Below are 7,697 nucleotides of genomic sequence, written 5' to 3' on the forward strand. Positions count from 1 at the left end.
TTAATGACGGCTGCCTTAATTAAGAATCCTGATTAGAGTCTCTGTTTTGAACTCGATCGTCCAGGACGATCCAATAGATCGGCCGGGCCGATGTGAGCAAAAATAGAGATTCTAAATCTCTCAAGTGTGTGTGTGTAGGGTTACTAAGTATCAGTCTTTTGACCATTACAAGTAGACTCAAAAAGGTGAAAATCAAAAGTACAGACTGACTCAACCCTAAACCTACGCAATCCTGAACTGGCTTCTTCTTGATCGTCCGATCTTCGATTCCTGAAAAGTTAGAAGCAACAAGTAGTCCAAGAGAAATACTGTTTGTCAATCATCAAAACATAAGACATGAAAAATAGATTTGCAACAGTATCTACCTATGATATTGGTAAGGAGATTTAGGAAAGACTTTGCATCACGTACGAAGGAACTAGTGAGGCTAAACAGTCTAAACATAACATTATATTACATGATTACAAACTCTTTCGTATGAAATCTAGCGAAACAATATCTGACATGTATATTAGGTTCACCCAAATAGTGACATCTTTGTATGCTTTAGGTAGAGAAATTTCAAATTCCAAAAAAGTTAATAAGATTCTTATACGCTTACCTAGTTCTTATAATGCTAAAATTACTATAATCACATAATCTAAAGACTTAAACATTTATTCTATTGATAATTTACTTGGGTCATTCATTGTGTACGAGTAAGTAGTAAGTAAAAGGCAAAGTGATGCTGGTGAAAAAAAGGAGAGGACAGTGGCATTGAAAATAAATAACTAAGAAAATGAAAGCTCTACAGCAGAGGAAGAATATGACATAGCCTTGATGACCCGACAGTTCAAGAACTTTTTGAAAAGAAAAAAAGGCATCATCAGAATAACTAAAATAATGGTAAAAGCTCAAGAACTACTAAAATTTCATCTGACAAGATTTACTATGAGTGTAAGAAACCAGGTCACCTCCGAGCTAATTGACCCAACTTGAAGAGTCAACCAATTAAGGAAAAAGGCAAGGAGAAAGCTAAATATACTAAAGGAAAAATGAACACACAAAAGGTATTTTGGGCTGACTCTACCTCAGAATCGTCAGAAGAAGAAATAGAGGAGGAGGTAACAAATTTGTGTCTAATGTCTAACAACAATCTTGATCAATCAGATCAAGATGAGGTATGTCAACTTTCATATAAATATTTGCTGCTTATTTTTTAGAAAATCCATGACTCATATAGGAAGTTAAAGAAAATGCATGCTAGCTTTAATATTGATTTTAGTACTTTACAAACTGAACATGCTAACTTAGTTAAAAAAATTCTGATTTAGATAGAGATTACATGACCCTACTTGATGAGTTTAATGTAGTAAATAAGAAGCATGTTGAATTAACTGATGCACATGAATCCTTTAAAACATCGCACGTTGAATTAAAAACGATGTATAAGAGTTTAGAAGAACTTTTATGGGAGATAAATAACAATGAACATAGACAAAAAATGGAAGTTGCAGGATTGGAATATTAAAATAACACATTTAAACAAAAAATTATAGCACTTGAAAAAGTAAAACATCATCCATATTAGCCCAACCAAGCAAACCACCATCATTGCATGAATCACAAAACTTTAGGAAGAGGCATCACCACCCACATAGGTTAGTGAACCCATTTCCCGATGTTAGATGCTTATCTTGTGGCATGCTAGGTCATATAGCCCGCACGTGCACGATTCACCGTAGGACACACCTAGTATGGAGACCTAAATTGTATTCATCATAGCATTGCATGCATACATCTCATTCATGCAAGCATATGGACGAACCCAAACTGACTTGGGTTCCCAAATCTAACCCTTGAATGACATTATAGGGATGCTCTCACAAAAGACCTAGTGATAGCATGTGGTACCTGGACAGTGGCTACTCGGGACATAAGATTGGAGACATAAAGAAGTTCATTTTACTGAAGACCAGGATAGGAGGCAAAGTAATATTGGGAGACAACACCACCAGAAAAGTGTTGGGCTTAGGTATTATTTGAAATGCTAAAAAAAAATTAATTGAGAATTGAAAGTTCGTTCGGGATGTTAAGCCCTATGAACTTAGTCCCAATCTAACCAAGAGGGGGGTGAATTGGTATTTTAAAAAACTCTTTTCACAAAGAATAAAAATTGCATAAACCAAATCACACCACAGAAATAAATGCGGAATTAAAAAGTGCGGAAGCAAGAAAAAGAACACAGAAATTTATAGTGGTTCGGTCAACTCGACCTACGTCCACTCCTTGGAGGCACCCTCCAAGTATTACACAATTTGATGAAATCATGAAGTGCAAGCCTTCTTTGAGTTCTTAAAAGAGAAATTGGGAAGTTAAAAGCTTTAAAGTTGAAGTGTTGGGCTTCATACACGCTTTCAAGTCCTAGCTTTCCAATCATTGTTTTGGGAGCTTATCAAGTAGTTCATGCCCTTATCTTCCAACATTTTGTGGAAGGTCCTAGATGTAAAACTGACAAGAAAGGTAATGTTTCAGAGCCGTCATTTATCAAGAATAACAGAATTTCTTTTTCTAGAAAGAACAATGGTGAACTTCCACAATTTAAAATTAATACTAATAGTTCAATGCCATGAGGAAACAAATTGTTCTAATTTCTATTTTTTTATCAGTGCAGATGTTAATGTCATGTGATGAAACTGTATTTGGTCGGACATTTTCTTTCTTCGTATCATACAGGGTTAGGACTCGGCGTGGGTTGATGTAAGTCTTATATTCAAATGCATCTAAAAACTATCCTTTTAATTATTTAATTGGCTGATGATTAGGATCGCTCGAAATTATGAACAAACTATTATTTAATTTCGTATGCAAACTAAGATAATATTTCTATTTTTAAACTTACAGAATGGCATTGCTTCTATGTATTATGAGTGATAAGGATTGAATTTTTAATTGTTATTTTTGGTTATGGATTGTTATGGATATTCACATTGAGGGCGCGGCGTATGTTTTTTTTATAGATGAAAAGAATTTTAATTAGTCCGAGATCCACTAAATTTGTGAAAAAGTTTGAAATAACAGAGAAAATATGTGGAAGATAAGAGCGAGTTTTAACGCAAGTTTAATAAAATAAAGATGAGAATATTAATGTGATTTTTAATGGCTATGAATATAAATAATCATCAATTTTGACTCAACCCAGATGCCGACTTTGAAAAATTTCGTGTTTGGGTTCAACCCGTGGCAAACGGGTTGGGCCCGGTTTCAAAGAGTTAATTCCCCGTTTTTTTAAAATCCGAGGTGTTTTTCGGGTGAACCCGAAAACTCGAAGGTGACCCGGATGCCCACCGCACGCGTCACTCTTGCTTCTCGCACTTGTGCACTACGGCCTGGCCGGCGATTCGCACTTGACCCCGCGGTCCCGCTTCCCGCCGCCTGCCTCATCCCTTGCCCACGCTGCGTCGCCGCACACGAGCCTCCTTAGCTACGCTGGACTACGCTGCCTCGACCCCTTGTTCGCCGGTGAGCTCCTATAGTGCATGCTCGACCCTTGCGCTTCTCACCTGCTTTGCCGCCCATGTTAGCGTGTTGGGGCAAGCGGACCCTAGTTTGGATTTCTGACCCATTTTCAAAATCGAGTCAAACAAGACGGGCCAAGTTCGGGTTTGACCCCTACTCGACCAAAAATTCATTTTGACACCCCGAAATAATGATTAATTGATATTATTGAGATAAAATAATGTATAGAGGTGATTAGGTTTAAGTATTAGAGATCTATTATACAATTAGTGTTATATATATATATATATATATACCACGAAACTTATTTGATTAGACTAAAGTTCAATAATAAAACTAAGCCAAATAAGTTAAATTAAGCCTTTTAGCTGGGGTTAAGATGTGAATTAGTGAAAATGGAAGCTGTTAACTTGACCCCAAGTATCAGTAATGTATAATTAGCCATTCAATTGTCTTTTAATTAATATTATTTGCGACCTTACTAATTACAATTTCCTTAAAATCAGGACTAAAATTACGTTAATTAAAATACAGTATTGTTAATGATTGATTCTTTAAGTAATTAATCACTATTATTTATCATCCAAGTAATTGCCATAACTTATTAGTAAATACAATTTTAATGATTTAATTAAAAAATCTAATTAATCCGTAATAATAGTAGTTGCATAAATAATTATTAAATTAGTAATTATTTATAAAAGTTATTCATGCTCATCATGATTTGATACATAGGGAAATATAACCCAATTATTTTAAATATTTAGTATAAAATGACTTCCCCATATCCCTATATGCACAGACACCTAACCCCGCAACCGATACGGATACGACACAGACCACATGACCACTTAATTATTGTAAAATAGGACACGAACACAGATTATACACCCGGTATTTAATTTTTAATTTTAAATAGTTTATAAAAATTTAATAAGTATAATAGAAAAAAATATTTTAAAACATAAATTTAAGAAGTTGGGAATGTATAATATTTAATAAATTGTTTAAAAATTTTTATTTTAATTTTTGTGGGTCTAACCACAAATTATTTGTAAGATTGTGCAAACCATGCACCACACATTAGAGGAGAGGGTTTAAAATGAAGAAAATTTTTTTCTGTTGATCATACTGTAGGAGTTTAATCATACTATACGAAGCTGATCTGGCTCAAACGACTCTCTGTAAACAAGCTCGAACGTGTATGATAAATTTGTACTATATAATGCATTTTCTATTAAAAACCCTAGCTAGCAGATGTAATGTTAAGTGCTGAATATAAAATTTTAACTAAATCATATGGAACGATAATATCGTACGGTGCGAGAGTGAGTGTGGTATACTTACTAAATGTAACCCCATTAATTAGTGCATAAATCAAAGGATACTTTTGATGTTATCGTACTGTACGACACGCTTCATATTGTGCGATCAACGGAGGCTATTGTGGACGTCCGGACATCATACCGGACGATCCCTTAATTTTGAAACTATTAGACTGTATTGAGGTGATTCAACTATACGATGTACAGAGATAGTTTTCATCATCAGCAATTGTCCTATACGAACAGAAGGATTTATATATACAAGAACGGCGGTTTAAATCATACTTTATGAATTATATAAAAAATTTTGCCTATTTGTAAACTTCATACTAGATGAAGGCTAGTTAGTACCTTATCGATAAACGATAAGGTACGCTCCGCACCAGTCGGTGATAAAGCGCTTGGCTCTACACACACCGGGGTTGGTAAAGTGAGGTTTGTAAGGGCTTCTACACTTTGCCTATGGGGAAAAAAGGAGAATTTACTATTTAGTGTGAAATTCCGTAATGGAGGACTCTAGGGAGGTCGACGAAGTCAAGTGATCCGAACCACATAAAAATCTATAGTGTAATTTTTCTTACTGCTTTTTATTTACGCTTTGCATGTTTTATTTTCATTAAAATTTAACTTGTGAAAAAGCGTTGTGCAAATTTGGTATGCAAATTATTGTTTTAAGCATTTGCTTTCCATGTTAATTTTATTTTCTTCGTTTTAATTATTTTAAAAACAAAAAAATAGAATTCTGGGTTTAGGATTGTCTTTAGATTACGATAAATTTTCAATTCACCCCCCCCCCCCTCCCTCTTGGGTAACATCTCATAATTTCAATGGTATTCAGAGCGGGGTTTCAAAATTAGTGGTTTTAGAAACTTAAAAAATTGAACTGTCTCATTTTAGTAATTTGTAATAATGACGGAGGTTATTCATAACCCATCCACCTCTATTTGATCATATTGCCTGTTTGATTTTTGGAAAATTTAGAAATATCTACTTTTTACAGTCTATAGACTATTGATGTGATGTTAGTTAAAGAAGGATACATGGCACCAGTTAAACTTGTACAATGGCCCGTGAAAACTCAAGTATCATTTAATGGAATGGAGCAATGAGGATAGGGATTTTTCTCAATTAAATATGAGGCGTAAACATTTCTTTTGTGCATTGAAATCTGAGGACTACATGAGAGTATCTGAAAGTTCGTTCGGGATGTTAAACCCTATGAACTTAGTCCCAAGCTAACCAAGAGGGGGGTGAATTGGTTATTTTAAAAACTCTTTTCACAAAGAATAAAAATTGCAGAAGCCAAATCACAACCACAGAAATAAATGCGAATAAAAAAAGTGCGAAAGCAAGAAAAAGAACACCATAAATTATAGTGGTCGCGTCAACTTTCGAACCTACGTCCACTCCTTGGAGGCAACCCTCCAAGTATTGCACTACAAAAACGTGACTCTCCTTTAGCCCCCACTGCTTAGGCGAGAAGCCCTCACAAGAACCTCCTTTTTCCACCCAGGGGCAAGGCCAGAGAACCTACCTCTTTTGCTTCCTCCTGAAAGCTGCAGAGAACCACAACCAAAAGCAAACTCCTTACCTCTACCGACCTTCCACGGATGAGAAACTCCAGACGAAAGACAAGCAGAGCGATCCTGAAGGCACCTTGTTTGAATTCCCTCACAAGCTTCCCCCTCACAAGATCCTCTCTCTTCTCCCTCTCTGCTCTCTCCTCTCTCCTCAAGGTCTTCTCCAGGTCAAGGAAGCAGCCAAAGGTCTTTAAAATGTTGAATAAGAGCTCTTAAATAAGAAGAGCTCAAGAGGAGCTCAGTAATTGCAAGTTGCCGACATTAGCATCCAGGCCATTATGGACATCGGGCCTGGCCGATCCGTACAAAACTAAGAAGATCGGGCCAGAGCATCGCCCTGGGAATAGTCCTGGACGATGAAAGTTGGCTTGATCGTCCAGGCCGATATCACGATCGTCCTGCCGATCGTTCAAATCAAGAAGGAAAATCATCCTTGAGCATCGCCCTGTTTTCACTTGACCGATATTATCGTCCTTGAGTAACTTAAGGTTTTTGGACTAGATCTCCTGGCGATCCTACGATCGTCCAGGACGAATGATCATATCAATCCATCCTTACTTACTCCCTGTGATTTTCCTTGACAATTAAGGCATAATTTGGTAATTTCGTCTAGGCTGCATCCTTTGATCGTCCTGGCCGATAATTTAAAAATACACTATGCCTTAACTGTCTATGGCGGCTACTTGCTTTCTGTTTTGAGCGTATTCGTCACTGGCCGATTACACGTATCATCCAGGCCCGCATATGTTAATGACGCGCTGCCTTAATTAAGAATCCTGCATTAGATTCTCTGGTTTTGACTTCGATCCCAGGACGACCCAATAGATCGCGCCGGGCCGATGTGAGCAAAAATAGAGATTCTAAATCTCTCAAGTGTGTCGGTGGTTTAGGGTTACTAAGCTATTCAGTCTTTTGACCAGTACCAAGTAGACTCAAAAAGTGAAAATTCAAAAGTACAACTTGACTCAACCCTAAACCTAGCGCAATCCTGAACTGGCTGTCTTCTTTATCGTCCATCTTCGATTTCTGAAAAGTAGAAAGCACAAGTAGTCCAAGAGAAATACGTGTCCAACAATCAAAAACATAAGACATGAAAAATAGATTGCAACAGTATTCGACCTATGATATGGGGTAAGGAGATTTAGGAAAGACTTGCATCACGTACGAAGAAACTGAGTGAGGCTAAACAGTCTAAACATAACATTATATTTACATGATTACAAACTCTTTCGTATGAAAAATCTAGCAAACAATATCTGACATGTATATTAGGTTCACCCAAATAGGTGACATC

This window comes from Dendrobium catenatum, unplaced genomic scaffold (assembly GCF_001605985.2).
Source record: "Dendrobium catenatum unplaced genomic scaffold, ASM160598v2 fragScaff_scaffold_784, whole genome shotgun sequence".
Lineage (NCBI taxonomy): Eukaryota > Viridiplantae > Streptophyta > Magnoliopsida > Asparagales > Orchidaceae > Dendrobium > Dendrobium catenatum.